This window comes from Chrysoperla carnea, chromosome 2, assembly GCF_905475395.1.
Source record: "Chrysoperla carnea chromosome 2, inChrCarn1.1, whole genome shotgun sequence".
Classification (NCBI taxonomy): Eukaryota; Metazoa; Arthropoda; class Insecta; order Neuroptera; family Chrysopidae; genus Chrysoperla; species Chrysoperla carnea.
Window position 1 is genome coordinate 55,183,860 of NC_058338.1, and position 21,830 is coordinate 55,205,689.

The following is a 21,830-nucleotide window of genomic DNA, read 5'->3' on the forward strand; positions in this document are numbered from 1 at the left end:
TTAGGATAATAGGATGAACTTATTAAATTATCGCATTTTCAATTCAATAATTCGATTCAATCCGACCAAGCTTATAAAAGCGTATTAAAAACAACAAAATATTTGACAAATTGTTTGTTATAGTACAAGAGACGGTATAAGATCGATCTTCACTCATCTAATAATCGGTTGAGACTTATATTTCATGAAATTTTATTGATTTATAAACATTCCTATCATAGTTTTTCTATCGAAATGTGTTCAGGGCAATTTTAATTAAATTAATTAAAATAAATTTTTTAAAGGAACGGTTATAATAAATTTTTTTAATGAAGTTTATACCATTATTTTCGTAATTAAATTACCTTTCTTCTGATACCAATTTCAATTGGTTAACAGGTCGTTCCATCCTATACCTAAACAGCTAAGTCAATATAGGTAACTATACCGATAACCAATCGAAATTGGTATCAGAAGAAAGATGTAATAACGAAAATATTATAGACTTGCTTGCAAATATCATTGCTTGCAAAAATTATTAAAATTAATTTAGTTAGAAATATCCATGAACAGTTTTCGATTAAAAAAAAATGATAGAGTTTTAAAATTAATAAAATTTCATAACAAATATGTCTCATCTGGTTATCAGATGAGTGAAGACGACCTTATACCATCTTTTAGTCCATTATAGGCGAAAATTTTTTGCACCTAATGCGGCTAAAATTATAGGGAAAAAATTTTACTGGGAGGGAGTATTTTCGGGTAAAAATTTAAATAGGTAGAAATTTTTTTTAAACTGACATAAAAGCAGAAGTAAAATATTTTTAAGAATAGTTTTTTGTAGGAGTTAAAAAAACTTTTAATATAAAATAAATAAAAAAATTTTCGATGATGATTCTTTACATATTTGTTATTGCATCGTGTATATTTTTAATGTTGTTACTTCTTAGTTAATACTCTTTTTTTACAGGTAGGTTCTGATAAAGTGGGTCACTATATATAAAGACAAGTTCAAGGTATATCTTGTACATTCTGAATCGAGAATTCTTTGTAACTGCAGTGTGGTTTTTTTTGTTTATACAACAACAAATAGTCAGTGACTTCAACGATACATCAGGTGAGATTCATTACATTTTTATATATTTTTAAATTAATTTTCTTTTTGTAACAATTATTATAAAATTTTTCTTTGTGTCATTGTTGTGATCATTTTTTAGTGCGTTTTTTTCGTTGTGATTTGTTTGAATATATTCAAGTGTCAGTGTGTTTTCACTGCCGTGTTGGTCTCTAGGTCAACATTTGATTATATAGTAAGAAAGTATTATTTTTGTAAAGTTCACGACTGATCTTAATCAATTTATTGTAGATAATTAGCTTATGGAAGTGCGTTTTCTTTTTTTTATAAAACGTTTATAACTGTTTCTTGTGGAATGAAATTAAAGATGATGATATCTTCTTCTGGTCACTTCGATCACTTTCTTTAAAAGTTATTATTGATTTATGTTAATGGGTGTGGTTGAGGTCAACAATTATTTAAATAATTAATTGAAATTAATATTTAATAATTGATTTAAAAATAAATCAAAAATTGTGCAAAGAAAACAATAAATACCAATTGTTCTACATTTGTTTTTAAATATAGAATTTTCTGAATTATTTTTTTATAGCAAAAATAAATAAATTTTGCCGAAAACAAATACAGTTATTTTTCTTTTTTTTTCAAATAATAGCACCTTAAGAGTTAGCCGGCAGAGTTTTTAGTTAAGCTAATTGTAAAACTTTCAATAAATTTTTTAAAATTTTAATGTTCGTAATAAAAATGAGAAAAAAATTATATCGCTCATTAAATTTTCTCAGGGGATAAATTTTTCATGTTCGAATATCTCAAACTTTAGAATTCATCGCAAATATAAAAGTGTTATCATTAATAAATTTAGATACTTACTTAAATTAAATATTGAGTGTAATAAATCTTTGGAACTATTCTACAAGTCAATAGTTTTGGGGACATAGGGGAAGGTAAATCGTAAATTCATTGTTGGTAATTTTTTTAAATTTCAAATCTTAATTTAATCACAGGGGTTGCGCACTGGCATACCTTTACAAATCTGCAAAAAGTAAAAAATTGTTTTTAGATGTTTCTATTTACAATTGTTTTCGAACAGTGGATTGCCTTTTAAAATCAAAGAATAATATCTACCAACTTCCTATAAAATAATATTCTAATTAATTTTTTTGAAGCCCGGTCTAATTTTGTTTTCCAAATTTTATGGAATTTTTTGAATTAATTTTCTGCATTCTTCGACAATTACTCAATAAGACTCTTTTTCTCGAAACAAAATACAAAGAAATTTGAATTATACATTTGGCATTTGTGGTATACAATTTTTCACATCAATTTTTGTAAAATAATGCAACTTACTCGTATTTTGTATGTTTAACGCGAAAGATTTAATAATAAGTATTTGTTTAAATATTATTGAGGATTGAAGTTTATGAATTCCAATTTGTTTCTTATAAACTCATCTGGCTAGCAATGAAAAGTCAAACATTCAATTAGGAACAGCAAAAACAGATCAATAGATACAGAATCACATTTCGTTTATGCTCCCAAAGTTTATCGATTAGATATCACAACTCTGGTAAAAAAATTTTAGTTTATATGGTTTACATTTAAAAATGATGATATCTGATATGGAAATTCAGGATTAGAGTGCCATTGTTTTTTCAATAAAGGACTTAAAGAGTGGCTTAAGTAGCTTACAAGTATAAGCAGTTTTTGAAAAAAGGCTTAGTTTGAACGTTTATATAAAAGTATCTGACTAGACTTTGATAATCAAGCATTAATGGATAACGGAACGATAAGATGCGCAGGCCTGGAAGTAAAGTATAAAGAGTAATAAAGTAAAATAAATAATTTTATGGTTATTATAAATATTTTTCATATAAATTATAGTGATTTAAACATGCTATAAAAGTATAAAATATAAAATATACATGAATCTAATCATATTATTTTCAACAACATTACATTACCTACTTATTCTGTAATAAAAGTAGGTTCCTCGCTACATATTGCATATTTGTTTGATTTAATTTGTTACATGTGAAATAAAATACCTACCTATTTTATTTTATTCACATCAGTCATATAAGTACCTATCATTTTATTTTCTGGTTTTCGATGAAAACTATTGTCATGCAATTGTAAAGATGTAAAGAAGAGACTATTCAAGGTAGTACGTCCCACTTTTCCTCACGTAAAAACCCACTTTTCTGTAGAATGTAAGAACATTATTTCGATATAGATGTTAAGAACAACCGTTACCTTGAGGATTCCTAAACAAAAAATTTCTGGTCCATTTATAGTAAAAGAGATATTCGCTATCAAAGTTTGTTACATGAGTTAAATGTAGATACTATTATAAGTGACAAATTTTGTATAACTTGTATAACTTAAAAAAACTTTACTCAAATTTTTTTTAAAACCACTTATTTACCATTAAATACTAACAATTTTTTTGGAACCAATAAAACGACTCATGCCCGTTTTGTTGAAAATTTATTGAAATAATATATAGATATACCAGTACCACTACTGATCTCACATATAGTGTATAAATGTATACGCATTCACTGGCGTTTACTACAATGCTGGTATGGTATGGAGACAGATACTATAGTATTTATGTTAGCATAAGTAATATTGCAGTATTGAATAGGGCTATTCATCCGAAGTTTTGTGGGTATAGCCAACCAGTATGGGCCTGCCATCCATACTGCTTTGACTCGTCCGCCATAACTATGGCTAATGCTACTATTCCCTCAATACAGTACACAATATGACGTTCACACCGAAACTGACAAATTGATATTCACAAAAAGTTTATTACCATCTTCTTCCGTAAATTATGTTATTTTTTTAAATTTAATTTCATTTAGAAATTTTGATAGGCGAAGTAAGTTTTGGTACAGTTTATAAAATAATTTTAAAGCTCATTTCTGTCTATATGTCGAGCACTCATACATACCTATCTTTGAAGACAGTAGCTTCTAAACGAAATAGAAAGAGATATAAGCAGGGCCGGATTAACCCTCAACGGGGCCCTAGGCAACCATCAATTTGGGGGCCCTTTTTTTCACGTCCGTTCCCTTCTTTTTTCGATTAAAAAATACAAACTTTTATCTTTCATAAAAATTTTATTGTCCCAATGTAATAATATCAATAAAATTACTATCTACATTTTAAACATGTCGTTTTCTACATTTGTTTTCGGCAAATTCATCAATTATATCATCAGTATCGATTTTGTTCAATAAATCTGACTCAATGCAAAGTATACCTAACATCTCGAGTCGCTCTTGTCGCGTTGTAGCTCTTTCAGCAGCTTTGATTCTTTTTAATTGCGAGAAGGATCGTTCGGCAGAACAATTTGTGATCATTAATGTTAAAAAAATCCGAAGAGCTATTTCTGTGTTAGGAAATACATCGGCTAATTGATCTTCCATTAGAATCTTATACAAATGACTATGAGTTTTTTGTGCGTCAGTGTATCTGGAGTTCACGTAACTTTGGAATTGTTTCATTTCAATAAAAAATTCTTCCAAATCTCTAGAATAAAAACGAACTAAGTTATTTATAGCTTCGTGGAGGTCTCCATCACTTAGAGAAAAGTTGATGAGAAATGCAAATCTCTCTGAAACTGAAGTGTGTTTGGCGTATAACAGCGTATTTAAACTGTATTGTGTTTGGCGTATAGCAGCGTATTTAAACTGTATTGTGTTTGCTGTATAGCAGCGTATCTAAACTGTATTGAGGTTGTTGTATAGCAGCGTATCTAAACTGTATTACATGCGTTAATTTAGTATGAACACTGATGTGATTTTATTTCATGAATATTGATGAACTTTAATACGAACATTTTTCTATGTATATTAATTCTTAATTAAATTTCTAAATTATCCTGTACGTTGTTTAGTTGTGTCCTATTTGTCCCTGCGCAACCCCAAATATTACAAGTTCTGATTATATTTTTCTTTCACTCTCTAGAATTTTATGTTTGTAAGAAAATTTTAGAAGTCTTTTTCATTTTTCGGGGGCCCCCTAAAATCGGGGGCCCCAGGCAACTGCCTATTCTGCCTACTTGTTAATCCGGCCCTGGATATAAGCAGCTCAAATACTTAAATGATTCTTTTAAAACAATTTCTCATAAAATTGTTTAAGCAAAAATTCGAATCTAAACTAAATCCATGAAATTTCATTTTATTTTTAAAAATTAAACTTTTATATCCTTTATGGCTAAAAATTTTTTGCATAGATTATTTAATAAACGAGTAATATTAAAAAAGAAATGAAAAAAATACAGATATAATAGTGACACTGGATTCCTTAAATTGCGGCAAATTCTTCCTTTTCTGTGAATATTTTTCTATTACCCAAAACAGTAATATGCTTTTTTCGAAATATTTATAATTACTTTCTAGACCAAAAACTTTAATATTTATAAAGTATTCAATCATTTAAAATTTTTATACAGAGCTATAAAATTCAAGCAACCATTGTTTTTGCCTGTGTGTCATTTTTCTGTGGTCTTTTGTCTGTGGTCTCATTGTCTTTGGCTTGCGTCATCCAAGAACCTCTAAATTATTCCAAACATAGCTCTGAGATTTGAATCTACAATGCGATTCATTGACTGAACTATTTTAATTAACATATTTTATAAAAATAAGTATAATCATTCATTGATGTTACATAAAGTAGAATGATTTTATTGAAAACAATACTTAACATAAAATGTCATATTATATCAATAATTAAAATATATTAATAATTAATTTATTGATACAATTCATAAATAATGGTGTTAGCTATTTAATAAGAATAATTATTCTAGTTTATCACAATTATTTAAATGTGAATTGAATAATTAAATAAACACATAACTTTATGGTAAAATTTTAACAATGCCACAATGCATATTGTTTTTTTTTTGTTTATTAATTAATTTAACACACTGGAGTATTTTGTATAATTTAGTAATTACTCATCAACAGTGAAGAAAAATTGTCTTGATTTTATTGATACATAGGTACATATGTAACCGACCTGAAGTATCGATTGAATTTTACACTTACAAATTATGTAGCTTAACTTTAAATATCTATACATATAAAATGCTTTGTCCTGAATGACTGACTGACGTATCAACGCACAGCCTAAATCGCTGATTGTAGAGACCTGAAATTGGAGATTGTGTTCTTTGTTAACGAAGGAATGCGATAAGAAAGAATTTTCGGAAATTATACTATAAGAGGATGGAAAAGTGGGCAAAGTTTGTATAGGGCAACGTAATTTTTTGATCCAATCTACTTCGAATTTTGCATAAACATTCTTTAACAGAATTAATGGTTGAAATTTCGTATTTTATTGAAACGCATAGCCCAACGGGGTAGAAAGTATCATTTATACGCAGCTGAAGCCGCTGATAAAATCTAGTTTCACTAAAAATGCTTTTAATAATAAGATAAGCTTTTTCTATAAAAAACTTGTATGAAGAGATGAAAAAAACTATTTATCACAATAGTAGAATAACTGATTATGAAATGAGAAGAATTTACAAAATATAATTATTTATAAAATAGAAATACTAAATAGTGTGCTCTGAAGAATTTGAAGTTGAATGTCTAATTTGCATCTGAAGTTATTTGCTAATATCACTTGAAACTAAGATTGAAAAACATTCGCACTGATTGTTTGGTTTAGTCCACAGTTCAGTGTTCTTTTTCATATTCGATTACTTACTTAATTTAAAAAATTTTTTTAAATAAAAATGCTTGCCCGCGGCCACTGCTAGGAATTACTTTTGTAAAAGTGCGTTGTATTATTTTGAAAAGCTTTGAAGATATTCAAGGAGGCCGTGTGTATTTGAAATTAGTTATGCTTATACTTGGAATTATAAAATCTCCGCTTTTCATTGGTTTCGTGACTTCTTTTATACATTTTATTTCAAATTTTCTGAATTATCCACGGTCCAGAAAGATCATATCTAGGAACGATAGAATCATGATAATCCAAAAAACACTTTTATAGTTGTGAGGAAATAAAGAATATATGTTTTTAAGTTTTAACGAAATTAATTATTTTTCCTGAATACCTATTATTTTTCTTTAAAAACTAAAGATGACATTAGTTTTAACACATTAAAAAATCAACTATTCATGAAGTAAGGAGTTGGAATTTCTTGGAGAAAATGATGACGTATGATCATACTTGAGACTTATGTTTTTAATTTTATTTATGAATTTTGTTAGAACTTTTATTATATCATGTTTGTGCGAAATTGATCTAGCTTTCTCACCAAAATACGATTAAATTAATTTTTTACTAGACTAGGATTTTTTTTCGTTTAAATCGGCAACGGTAGTAAAATAATGACAAAAATAAAAAAGAAAATTGTAAATAGCGAGAAAATTAGGTATTTATTACGCACACAAATGAGATTGAAAAATGAATATCATTGTATACTAGACGTTCAGCCCAAATCTATAAATTTAACACCGTAAGGTGTATCGAAAAACTTATCTGATTATAATGGGTATTAATTAGAATGTATACACGATTTAAAGATTATCTTAAGAAAACGAGATTTTTAATTCTTCTCGGAGAACGTCCTAAATGAGGTACCTTTCGATGCATATGATAATATTCCTCAAATGTCTGCTAACAAACTGACATTATTGTCTGTAGATAGACTTAGAAAAGTAATTATTTTTTTTTCATAATTCAAGCAGTTTTTAAGTGTAGTAAAATTAAGTTACGAGAGCATAAAATCATTATCAACAAAAATTATACCATTTTGATAGTTATTACATATTACGTATAGACATGTTTATAAAAAAATATTCCCATATATATATCGCTTACTTAAGTAGAATTTTTAAGTAATTTGTTACATTTGATTGTAGTTAATGTGTAGAGTTATGCAAAGGAAATAGAGCATATTAAATAAAGAATTAACCTCGAAATTTAATTAAATGAATTAAGAAAATCTCACCAACTTTAATTTTATTTTGCTAAATATTAATAATTCCAAACAAAAATTTAATTAGCTTTATGAATAAATTTATGTATTCCATGCAAGGAGTTAATATGGACCATAGGATCAAAATGAAGCAAAATTTTCATATTATTATTTTTAAGGATTGATAAATGTAAGATCTCATCATATTGATTATTACAGATTCATTCAACGTTTCGTTGACAAAGTCATATGCCTCTAAAATGGGCAACTTTACGATGCTACCATTTAACAAACATTTTTTATTTTGTTGTCTTGTCACAAAAATTATTGTTGAGTCACCAATACGTTGTAGGGCAAAAAGGTTTAGTTACGATTCATTTTATACTTAGTAAATTCGCTATTTATTAAATTTTTCAGGGGCATTTTGCCATCATACTAAAAACGAAAATAAAGTCCAAACAGAGGTGAAGGCAAAGATTTACGCAATTTTAATAACTGTAGAAATTCAATTTATTACATAAAATAAAAACATGAAATTCAAACTAAATTTAAAAATAAAACTTTAAGCCCACTTTCGTATCGGAAAAATCTCTATACTTACTCAAAAGTTTTATTAATATTTAAACGATATACTATTATTATTTCCACTCTTCGAAGAAGCGAAGCTATTTTATTACTTAACGAAATGTGAACCACCCGCTTTGCTGGGCATCACGACCACTTTCACTCTTTCCCCCCATAATATTCGATTATTCATCCCCATTTTCTCTCTCCACCTTTTCATCCCCCCTCCTGAAGGTTAAAAATAGATAAAGTCAATTCTTGAAGCTGGTTGTACATCTTGTCAATATTTGAGATTAATCGATACCCAACTTTTTAAGTTTTTGAAGCATATCCTTTTTAACCCCTTACTCAACTATATTATGCATGTATTATACATAAAAACTTTCCTCTTGAATCACTCTATCTATTAGAAAAAAATGCATCAAAATTGGTTGCGTACTTTTAAAGATCTAAGCATACATAAGAAACTACTTTGTTTTATGTATTGGTTATTATTTAAAGGTTCTTCATTTTGGTGGAAGCGCAATAACTATATTATGTTTGTGGCGAAATCAATCTAGCGCTCTCACCAAAATACGACCAAATTAATTTTTTTGCTTGCCAAATGAAGGTTTTTAAAATTTTATGAAGCAAAATTATGAGAGAAAAACAATATGAGCTTTATTTGAACGTGCTTTGAGTATACAAAAAAAAAATCAGCTTGTGGTGGAAATTATACATCATGCACAGCCAGATTGTAGCTCGAAAATGACAAAAACAAAAAATAAATTCAAGTATGAGTTTAATAATTGAATTAAACCCATTTAAACCCAACGATTCTAGAATGAATTTCACTTGAGTACACGTGGAATTGCATTAAAGTACCTGTCTATAAAATAAATTTCAAACATTTATAAATAAAATATCATTCTTTCTCGTCATCAGTATGGTCATTGATAAGACTTATTGAAGTATGACCTATCTATCTACAATAAATAAATAAGTGATTGATATCGTTTAGTAACTTAATATTAAAAATTCCTTCACATCTTTCTTCAATAATCTCACTTTGTCTAACATATATACTATTTATTATATGCATCTTATTTTTACTGCATAACTACATAAGACAAGACTTGGTGGATATAACCTTGGGTGGTAAGACCAATAACATTCTGATTATATGAAAAATAATAGATAACTTATTTGCAGTACAAATATCTCTGAAAATAAAAGACTTACAGAAAAAAATGATCTATGAATACATTTCTGAAAATTTGGTTTATCAATCTTCCTTTAAGGTGACACAGGATGGAAACTTCTCTTTTGCGAATCGCAAGCTACTTCTGAATTACACCATCCGAATGGTCTCTCTATGGAATATAGTAGCAATTATTACAGGGCACTGATCGGAAAACATATTTCTTCTATTTCACACCAGCTTTGTATTGAAGTGCTCGGAATGATTGGGTAAGCAAATTGCTGACAATTTCCCAAAATTGAATCAAAGAGTGGTTCCTTGTGAGACAATTCGTTTTTCCGATGTCATAATGCATCATATGGGGACAATTTTGGTCTGATAAATTTTAGGAAAGCTTACTTTCCTAGTTGTAATTTGACTTGATATATACAAAGAATTTAGTTGGAAAAATAATAGAATCAGCTCCACAATTAGCTGCATTGTGAATTGAAATTTCAATCAGATCGTATAATTTTTTCACGGATTATCGAGTGATATTACAATATACAGACAAGCTTGTACACTTGCCCACACATGATATCCTTTCTATCACTTTTCATTTCGACTTTCGAGGTGAACACATTAACTTTCTATCATATATTCTTCTTCACATAGCTACTAAAGTAACATAACTCTTAAGCAACTCAACCAATCATACACACGCACACATACACAATATGTCGCCTATGTAAGTGAGTATATTCACTTCTTGTACAACGGTAAAATTTTGTCGACATAAACAACACGGAACTAGGTACATACAGCAGGTATAACGGTGACCTCAATTGTATAGTCACAAGGTCAGTTACAAACTTACACACTGACTTAACTAATAATAATAATAATAATAATAATACGGTAAGATGTAGTGCCTAGTCAAATGTACTTTGAAACTTTTAATGGTAATTTCTCGAAAGAAATCGCATTCGTACTAACATGAGTACTCTCACCAAATTACTTGACATTTACTGAAGTTTTGGAGGCAGTAATGCTACTTATGTCAAGAAAATACATGCAGAAAAAAAAGTGATTTCGAAAAAATCTACAGCTTCCCACGTTTTTCCACAATTATTTGCAAGCTATACAGCGTAAAATTTCCGATTGATTTGTATTAATAAAGTTTTTATGATCTTTCATATTTTCTGAAAAATCTACGTCAATGTCCAATTTTCCTTCTTTAAATTTAAACCTAAAAAATTTTTTAGATATAAAATTTATTACATATCTGTCTATTTTGATTGTTTTCAATCTTACGCAGTTTGTATACCGATTGAAAATTGTACTCTCTAAAACTTTGAACTGAAGTTTTTTTCTCTAAAATTAATAGTTTTTGAATAAATAATAAAAAACTGCGGAAAAACGCGAAAAATTTCATTTAAATATTGATTTTTTCGAAAATTCGAATGGTCACGAAAAATTAAAAAAAAATTAATCGCCCGATAACTTTCAACTGAATTAAAAATGAACTGAAAATTTTTATAGAGCAAAGTATAAAATTAAAATCTTAAAAATTTGACACTAATCACAGCTTTCATAGTTTTTTTTATTGAATGGTTCTCGAGTTTGATTGACACACTTATATTTCCTCATTCTTCTTACGCTAGCAAAACGCAGTTTTTCACTGAGCACGTATATTTTTTCCTTTTCCAAACTTTTAGAGAGCAGAGTTTAGGAGAGTTTAAATCAAATGGCATAACTTTGACTTCCTCCCCATTTAGTGTCCACTCAATATCTTTTATTAGTAAGGAGTTTACTCTCACAAAATCCTGAGTTCCACCAAAATATATCCTTTGAACCAACATCATTTCTTTATATGAGTTTCTCTCTAAAATATTTCACATGAAATGTTAAAACGGTCCACGCTGTAGGTTATACAGTATTTTGCCTTCAATAAAATGTCATTCTAATATTTAATAATTATAATTTTGTATTGTATAGTCATCATAGATGTAGCGATTATAATTTAGTTTAGTATATCACGGTTATTTGTTTAAATGATGTATAAAACCGCTATACTTATAATATAGGTAACATTATTTGATTATCATTATTTATATCGGAATATTTCTTTTGTTGAAATTCTAAGTAGGTGATGTGTTGATACAGGTTGTTCGCAAAAATATTATAAATAAGAAATTTAAAAACTCTCTTTAAAAATCTTTATCTAAAATATGAAAATGGATTTAAAAGTACAAAATAACAATTAAATTTAATGCAAAGAAGCTTGGTGTGCCTTGGTTTTATAACTAGAGTGTTAAATGATAACGCAGGTAGAGAGAGAACTCTACACTTTCTTTACACTACTTATATTTCTTAGTCCACACTCTAATAAAAGGTTTTCCCTATTTTTTAAACGTGTTTTTTTTATTTATGATATTGATTTAATTTAGTAGCCCTTAAACTTGAATATAAATACTATCCCACCGCGCCAGCGAGTGACTAAGCAAAAAATCTTTTTATCGTGAAAAATTTATTTTCACTTTTAATTCAGCTAGCTATAAAAGCGTGTTTTTTAAACTATTTTTTATTATTATTATGGATTGATATCTGCGTTTTTCACCATCAAAGATTTTTTAGTTAGGTAATCTTGAAGACCCTGATCTGGATACTTGGACAACACTTAGAATTATTTGAGTGTCATTGGTCCTTGATATGTATCAATTAAATTCGATGTTTTGGAGTAGGTTAAAATCACGTTCCAAGATTCCGTTACATAAGATACATACCAAGGTAATAAACGCGTGTTCAAAACTGATAACATATTATTCTATTGGAATCACACTTTAATGTTAGTTCACAAATGTAACTACTTATATCTAAGAACACTTATATCAGAGGTCCAGACCAGTTATATAATAATGAGGTCCAAACCAGTTGAAGTCTTAAAACATAGACAAATTACACTCCCTCTGGAAGTCTTATCCAACTGTTGTACCTGGAGTTGATAGCCTAACATTACGCATGAAACACTCTTTTTATCTTGATTTCTTATTCGGAATATCTCAAAAAACCCGAATTTTTGAGACTTGTAGAGACTTTTGACTTTCAACAAGGACACAACTATCAAAGGACACTTCCCAGACCTCTGTATGTAAAAGAAGTAGAGGGAGAGGGATCATTCCTGAGATTCTTTTTAAAATTTAAAAGCATCTTTTAATTTTTATAGTACACTTTTTATCAGTTGTCAAGTGATAATTTAATGGTTATTTAATATATTTTCATTTTTTTTAATAGAATGTTTGAAGTAGCTGTTTTATAATAAATTTTTTGTTTATAGTAATTTTTTCAAGTGATTTTATTTTTTCTTTATTTAGATTCTAACATGTAATATTGTATCTTCTTATAAATTTACATATCTTATACCCAACGGCTATAAAATAATGAATAAATAACTGTTAAAATAAATTAAAAATATTTATATAAATATATGTAACAAGATAACCTAACCTATCATTAAACAAACATAACCTGAATATTTAGTGTCAACGATGTCGGTAATATATTATTAACAAATTTTTTTTTATATTAAAACTGAATAAACTTGTTATGTACAATTAATGTAAACATATACAAAATACAATTATAATAAATATTTTACAAATAAATTGAATGATTTTTTACTACTGTAAAAAATATCTTGAACTTGAACTAGGTAACTTGACCTTGAAACTATTTGGGAAGCTAAAGTGCTGTCTTTTTATAATACCTAATACAATAATTTAATCAAGTCGAATCTCTGACCTAGGTCACATGCTATATAATAATAATGACAACTAATTATATGGATTTTCTTTTAAAGAAACTATTATTGTTTAATGTTGAAATTTGTTGAGATATTTATAAAGTTTCCAGCAGTTGTAATAACCATAGATGCGAAACAACTCGTGCTATTATATTGTTTGTGGGTTCCGATGAATCAATTCTTCTAAAATTCTGCAATTGTAGCAAAAACCTCGACAAAAGCTGTAATAACGGCAATCTTAATGATGTGTGATCTAGTTCTCTTCTGCCTTTACTACGACTAGCGTACTCAATTCGCCATGGGAACTGATTCTAGCTCTGTCTGATGGTAGAAAATAGAAACTGTCTATGACAAATCAGAAATAGGAGTACGAACGTGTTAAAAGTTTAAATAATTTATTTTTTTTATTTCACTCATTATCAAAATATAATTAAACAATTCAATCATAGCCATGCATAAATTTGACTTGTCATAGACAACTTCTATTTTCTACTACTAGACAGCGCTAGAATCAGTTCCCATAGCGAATAGATTTTGAAAACCCTCTGCCCTCATGCACAGCCGTTGGTATCAATCAATATTACAGTGTTATCTTTAACAACATCTGCCCTGACGAAATATAATAACACTTTTTTCCTTGTGGTGATTAATCGTGTATCATACCCCAAACTTTCTGCGAATCCTCCATTTCTTGGATGAGGGATAAGAAGGACGAGGAGTTGCGAATAGTTCATTGTTTATTAGCCTTCCAAAACTTGCTGTTGGTAAGGGCCGTTTCTGAAGCAGTATACGATTAGCATGTGTAAAAATTGTAAATTTAAGTAAGAGCATTATTTGTAATAATAATTTAACTGTAAAATTGAAACAGTTCAAAAAAGGCTGAATACATAAATCGATTCAGTGAAATTAAATAAAATTCCCCAAACCTATTTTGAAAAACTAATTTCGAATGTTTATTGAGGTATCAAATTTTAATTTGTAAATTATTAATTCATAATTACAAAAGATAAAACATATTTTTCTATTTGATAAAATATATATGGACTTTAAAACTACACAGTTTCTAATGTACCTACCAAAGTATAATAATATACAATCGTAGCGGGAAACTTGTTGTTACATTATGGTGTTGTTTAGAAAAAAAAAAAAGTTAAAATTTACCTTTTAAAGTGATAAATAAGAAACCATATATTAAATGATTTAAACGTTATGAATGAATGAATGAATGTAAGAAGAAAAGAAAAGAAATGAAGATGAATCAATAACTTATGTTTGATTGAAAAAGTTTTATCTTTGAATTATGTAAACGGGAGAGTCTTGTACCTTGGATCGCAATTTTACTTAAATCTATGTTTTATTCAAAACATTTTTTAATGGATATAGTCTCTTTTGTTAACTTCATTATTCCTTCATACTATAAGAATTTAAACTAAAGACAAAAACTATTTAATTTATGAACCATGGTACAAGAGCATAATGTACCTTAGATAATACTCAATATAGTTTACCTCCATGCATTGTATCAGAAAGCACCTCTACTTTAATTTTACTTAAATAGTCAAGCAACCATTCTTTCGGTTCTCTCGCCTTATGGTAACTTTCTCTTCATGTTACTGTTATCTCATAAATAGCAATATCTTTCATGAAACTTAAGGATGAGTCGAGATTCATTGTCCGCAAGGTATATAACTTTACCCTATGTGTACATTATTAATATTTCTTTTCATATCAACCGTTAGAAATTTTTTCTAAAATTTATATTAATAATTATTACAAATAAAAAAAAATATATATAAATAAGTGTGAAAAATTAATTTGAATATTGAGGCCAAAATATAATTTTTTTTACACATGAAGACAAAAAATTAAAATTAGAAAGAATTATTATAGAAAACCAAATAATAATAATAACAGTTATAGAAATTTTGTGTTTTTTGTGTGTATTTATTAAAAATATTACAGTTGATGATATTTTTATTAAAAACCGTTAAATTCGAAATAATTAATGTAAACAAATACCTATCTATATACAGATTTAATGTAGTTTATTTGAAAGGGGGTTTTTTTAAAGCAAATTTGGACATTTAACACACTTTTCATTTGTATTATTTATTTTAATACTTCTAAGAATTAGTAGCGTTTCTATTTACAATTAATTAATTATTTATTTATTTATAATTCTTCATAAAGGTCTGCAAAACAAAAAATTTTTTTCAGCTGCATAGTATATTTTTTTGTAAATTATATAGTTATTAGAATTCTGAATCCAAAAAAAAAAATATACATTTCCTTCTAACACGTCAGATTTTTTTACAAAAATAAATTAAAAAACCAAATTCGATTAATTGAAGGAGTTAGTAGGGATAGCCCCTAAATTGTCAGTTTTCCTTTTTTGTCTTTGAAACATTTTTTCTTCTCACATGCTCCTCTGAGCATGTTTCGTTTTGTATCTTACTAATATAATTAGCTGTGCCGGAAAATGAAAGAGACTTTCGGATTAAAGTTATGCTTAACATTTTTAGCTCAAAATAAGCAGATTCTTTTTAAATTCAATTTTGCATCAGGCTCAAAATAAGCAGAATCTTTACAGATTCAGTTTAGAACTATCAAACAGCTGTTCATGTTATTTATTATTCATATGCCATGTTTTTCATTATTTTACATTTTTAATTATTAATTATAAATAAAATGCTATCCGATATTCCCTCAATTTAAAAAATTATAAATGGAACGTAATTTATGAAGATAATTTGGAGAAGAGATGTTTTTTTCTTCATTAAGGTAGTACCAGCATGAAATCACTTTTCGACAGATTTGGCCGAATTTTTTTTCTCGGGTTTATAATAGCTTTATTTATGAATTCCTAAAATTTCATAATTTTTGACCGTTTAGATCGCGAGATATTTAAAGACAAAGTTCGCGATTTTGAGGGTCATGTCCCATTTAAAGCATGTAAAATGTCCGGTCTCTTCAACTATTTTTTATGATATTATTATATATTGAAGAAAAAGTAGAAAAAAATGTTTATACAATAAAATTCTAAAAAAAAAATTTAGAAATTAATTTTCACTTTCGAGATATTAATTTTGACGTAAATTGATCGAAATTGGGACGTTGGCATAATTATTTCCCATTTTAAACGGTCAAAATTTCTGAAACTTTGGGAATTAATAGTAAGCATTATTAAATTCTTAAATTTAATTTTTCGTTAAATTCTGTCGAAAAAAAAATTGTACCATTGCTTTAACATAGAAACTGCAAATACCATGCTGGAAATACCTTAAATCAATGATTTGCTTTGAAATGATGCAAAAGAAACAGGTCTGATGTAAGAAAGTATAGCAGTGATATAGATAATTAATAATTTTCCAAAGAAAATATTTTTATTTGAAACGTCGACTTATCAAAGTTTGATCAGTTTCATAATGAAGTAAATTTCTATGTAAAAATGCTGGTATTATTTTGTTTTTAAATTACATTTTTTTATTAACTTTACCCGTATTAACAAAAGAAAAAACGTACTTTTATATTTTTATAATTGTCAAATAATCTAAAAATAATTATCAATACTTTTACTTTATGAAATTTTTCAATTATTAGTTTGTTAATTCCAGTTTTAAGAAGATAGGTAAATATTTTTAATCTTTTAAAAAACTGTTTAAGGAAACGGTAAAGAATAGTTCATGGAACTCAAATGAAAGTTCTTTTGCAGTGTTGGGTTCAATGTATTATTAACGGGCAGTATATATTATGATTTTGAGAATTTCTCGGATACTTTTAGTCAAATTAAAGAAAAAAAAATTTATCATTGATATAATTAATAATTTTCTATAAAAAATATTTTTATTTGAAACATCGACTTTTGAAAACATTTTAGTAAATTGTTTTTTCTACAATTTTGCTTACTATTAAAATTTTAATTTAATTAATATTAATAAAGAAATTCTCAAAATTACAGTTCATAATTAATGAAGCTTTACTTATCTTGTTAATATAATAATACATCAAATCTAAATTGCAATGGAACTTTTTTCTTAGAATTGTATCCATTATTATATCACTCTGATGTTCTAATGCAATAATTCTGGCACATCTTGTATGTACTCAATCTATTCATACTTGATCGATTTGTGTGGCACATTTTATGATATGAAAAAGATGCGTTTTAAATGTTTAGAAATTGGCATGATTTTATTTGTGTAAATATACAATGTTTACATACATTCCAATAGTTCCAATTAATTATTCACATTCTGATTACATTAAATATTATAAACAATTATTATTAAATGCGCATTTATAAACCATCAATAATTATTATTATTAAAATATCGTTTTAAAATAAATATTAAAAACGAAGTGTCTAAAAGTACAGAAAAAAAATTATAGATATTGTGATTTCGTTCACCCACTGATCTACAGGGTGGCCATACCTTTAGTAGGGTCCAACTAGCATAGGTCCACTGTTTTTTTGGCCTTAACAGTCACCCTATCATTTATTTTAACAAGCACGTTTAGTTTTCTAGAATAAATTATGGAATGCCTTAAAAATTGCTTTTTAAATACATATATTTTAATTAGGCCAGGATTTACATATTGGGCCACATGAGCTATGGTCGTAGGTGGCAAATTTTAGAGGCGTCCAATCAAAAAAGATCAAAATATTTTTGCGTACATGTAAATTTGATCTTAGGCCTGATGAAAAATGTTGAAGTTGTTGAACAAATTTTATACTCTTAAATTTCACAACCGAACGTATAATTTGTAAATCCTGATTCATACGCTTTCTGAAATAATGACGAATTCTTAAGCATATAGCACCGATAAAAAAATTGGCGTGAAATTTTTCTCTTCAGTGTAAATTGTTATATATTTATTGTATCAAAACTAGCTGAAGAAACTTAGGGCGGTATTTCTTGCCATCGCTCAAGGACGACGTTTTGTGTTAATCTGGCCCTGATTTTAATTACTATTTATTTATTTTTTATTTATTAATTTTACGTTAATTACCTTTAAAAATTTTAATTTTCCCATTAATATTGAAATTTTTGTAATAAGCTAAACGTAAAAAATATTTACTATTATTTATCCCTTTATAAAGTCTTTTTAAGTTTTTTTGAAAATTTTTATGAAACTACGGCTGTTGGATCATTTGCGTCTACACAGATATTGGATAAGGTAAAATAATTAAAGTTGTAAATTACAAAATTTTGTTCAAAAAAAATTTAAACTTTGTGTTAGAGGACATTGAACGTAGGTATATATTAAAGAAAGAATATTTGGAGACTACTATAGTAAATTTTATTTCTACGATTCTTGCATTTTATAAAATTTCAATTTGTCTTATATTTTGAACCGATACGATAGCTCGATAATGGTATAAGTAAAAAAAAATGGCAAAGAATATTTCTTCTTGAAAAACCAATACATCATTACAAGCAATAACTTATAATTATAACGATAATTACACCTTTTTATAATTGAATAATACTAGCTCATACATTCCCTTTACATTAGATTAAGGGTCACTGAAATTTTAAGTAAAATTAATGAAAATGGGTTATACCAATTTTGAATGAAATTAAAAATGGAAATCGTATTATATGATAACAAATTTATTAAAATAAAAGAATCAAATCAGATTAGATTTCCTGCATTATTATAATGCTTATGTATTTTACTTTCTAATAAAAATATTATTTACATTGTTTTTCTGTGCTCATTAAAATCAGTTATTTTAATTTACGAACAAAAAAAAAACTTGTAAAGTTAAACTTCAAACACAAGATGTTCAATATTTCATTATCTACTGTTTTATTTTACGTTAAAAACAGACGAGGTGAAATCCCATTGAAAATTCAACGATATTCTTTTAAACCGTTACAAAACAAGTTTGGTAAAAAATAAAAATTTAACAGTGACTGGAGTGTTAAAATTTATTTTTTCAGTTTTTTCTACGGTTTCCCTTTTTCTGTTGCATAAGAAATTTATTGACTAACTTACACGTAAAAAAATGATATAAGGTTTGCAACCGTCGAAAGGGTTGAAAAAGGTGTTCAATTTTCAAAATAAATCTATTCTTTACCTTTTCTTCAGTTTCAAACGGCTGATCAAAAATATAGTCTAAAAATGCGATTATAAAAAACTTCGATTTCTATAAATTCGACACTCGAGGTACAATTGAAACTTCAATTATTATACCGTATTTAATATTCAATGCTCTTTATAGCTCTAAAAAGTTTCTAATCCCTTTCAATGATTATGAAATTAAAAATCGTTTTCTTTTTATTCCTTCCCAGTATGGAGAAGTTCTAAAAAATCGGTCGATTTTTTCTCTCTCGATTTATCGTAAATAAAAGGTGATAGTAATCTCGGATTTCTGCCAATCGTGCCGTAGTAACATCAAAATATGCTGAAAAGATTTCCAAAAATTATTTATATCCTTATAATTTTTTCTGTAAAACTATATATATCTCTTTAAAATGTTCACAGAAATATTAACGATAATTGATTTTTTTCAACTAAAAAATTTTTTTCATGGCCCAGGTTTTGTTTTTAGTATTTACAAGAACAGCTTGTTACGTTATTTATCTAATGTATATATCAAGTATGTGGAAGCGCAAATAATTACATTGAATATATCTCTTTAATTACATAATTGATCTACCCAACGCTTCCACCAAATTTATATATATTTTTAAACTTGAATAATCATGTATAGTAAAAATAATGTGATTCTTTTTGTCTGCCTTTGAAGGTAAGCTTAATCATAGGTTGAAGGTAAGTTTAATCATAGGAAATTAAGGTTTTAATAGTGGTTTGAAAGGAAACAGCGTTTCTTGTTTATTGTGTTAAAAAAGTGAAAAATGCACCACATTCAAACTTCCTTAATGAAACTTTTACATTCAATGACTTTCATTAATATCAATTTTCATTATTACCAAACTTAGCGTAGCTAGTTATTGACCCAAAAGGAGGTAAAATAGAAATTTCGGGTTTATAAGGGAGAAAATAGGATATTTTTGGCATAAAAATTACATAAATTCAGCACTATTTTACCATAAACACATAACTAGGCAACTAAATCAACGACAATTACAGGTTCGGCAGGACAGTTGCCCTAACATGCCCTCTCTTCGATACGCTCTTTATCAACCCCCTAAAAGAAGTCGGCGCAATAGAATTGTTTCTTTAATACGGACTCACAGCCTATTTGTAAACGTTTAAAGTGACATATTATCATATTAATGGACTAATTTCAGTCGTAGTTTTATTGGGATTCCGATCTATGGTATAAGGGAACGAAAACATATATTTTATTTCAAAAATTGTTTTTCTGCATTATGCATCCTTTATACGTGGCTCAACAAAATTTGGACATTAAGTCATACAAGTTTTAGGACAACAAACATAGAACTGGCACCATTCAAGACAATTTTATATTATGATAAATTATATTTATTATTAATAATAATACCTATCATTAAGGTAATTATATTTGATACATAATAATGAACGCTTTCTTGGATTAAAACAATACAAGTTGATCAGAATAATCATTTATACCTACTTAGTACAACTTGTCAAAAGATGTAACTGAAAAATATGATCATTCTATTCATAAAACTTATTGAAATGTAATAATAGTTATATTGTTTGCTTTTATTATAACATATTAAACAATATGGCATTATTTCTATATTATTATTTTATTTTAATACATAATTGTTAAATATTTTTTTAATGCATAATAATTATGATGTAATTTTTTATATTATGATAATCACGAGATATCACCAATTTAAGTGCTCACTGGGCTTGTAGTTTTAAGAGGTTTTATGAAAATGTCGGTGAAAAAACGTAAGTTTATGTAAGTAAATATCTCAAAAGAATCGTGATAATTATCGTGAAAGCGTTGGGAAAAGTACGTTGATAAATAATTAATATGCTTCCACCTATATTAAGAGCTTTCAAATTAGGAAAAGATAATAATTTTCAAACAGTTTAAATTTTCTTTAAAAAATACATCAATTTACAAAGACTTCAAGTTTTATAAATAGCTCTTAAATCTCCTATTTTTATTAAAGTATAATAAAATACTTCTCAAGAATACATTTTTATTAAAAGGCTTCTACTGATCGAGAAATTGAGTCGAAAATACTGTGAAATGTGGAAAACCTGTCGAATAGCACCGATTTCCAAAATTCTTTTTTTTTCGCGTGCCTAATACCTTCAGGAACATTTACTGCCAATACCCTCTGCATTAGAGGAAAAGATAACAAATTTTTACCTCCGGATTTGACTC

The 21,830-nt window shown here is 27.3% G+C and overlaps 1 protein-coding gene across 2 annotated transcripts in view; it reads left to right on the forward strand.

Annotated features, from left to right (window-relative positions):
- Positions 1 to 1,028: 1,028 nt before the first annotated feature.
- LOC123292396 overlaps positions 1,029 to 21,830 on the forward strand; it is a 29,119-nt gene continuing 8,317 nt past the window's right edge. For both annotated transcript variants that reach the window (XM_044873042.1, XM_044873043.1), the window contains exon 1: positions 1,029 to 1,096. The gene's annotated coding sequence lies outside the window, so the exon portion shown is untranslated. The remainder of the gene's footprint in view (positions 1,097 to 21,830) is intronic.